We start from the raw sequence: 307 nt of genomic DNA on the forward strand, positions 1-307 counted from the left end.
ACACAATTATCACTGCAATCTGCTTAAGTAACACAAGACTGTAGGTTTTAATTATACAGGCATAGGCGCCGTAATAATCCACTTAACATCTATAGGTTGTGTCTAAATTGGCAATCCCCCTCAGAGCTTTATTTATAATAATGTTGACATAAAAACTTAGTTTGTTTAGAAGCTATAAACATTAGAAGAAACAATAGAACTCGTTAGTTGGTAGGTTTATGCATCCATCATTTCATTATAGCTAACATTAATACCGTAAATTTTGCGTGCGGCTAAAAGGCTTTATCCCTATGAGACCAGCATGTAA

This window comes from Octopus bimaculoides, chromosome 4, assembly GCF_046866305.1.
Source record: "Octopus bimaculoides isolate indiv1 chromosome 4, ASM4686630v1, whole genome shotgun sequence".
NCBI classification, from domain to species: domain Eukaryota; kingdom Metazoa; phylum Mollusca; class Cephalopoda; order Octopoda; family Octopodidae; genus Octopus; species Octopus bimaculoides.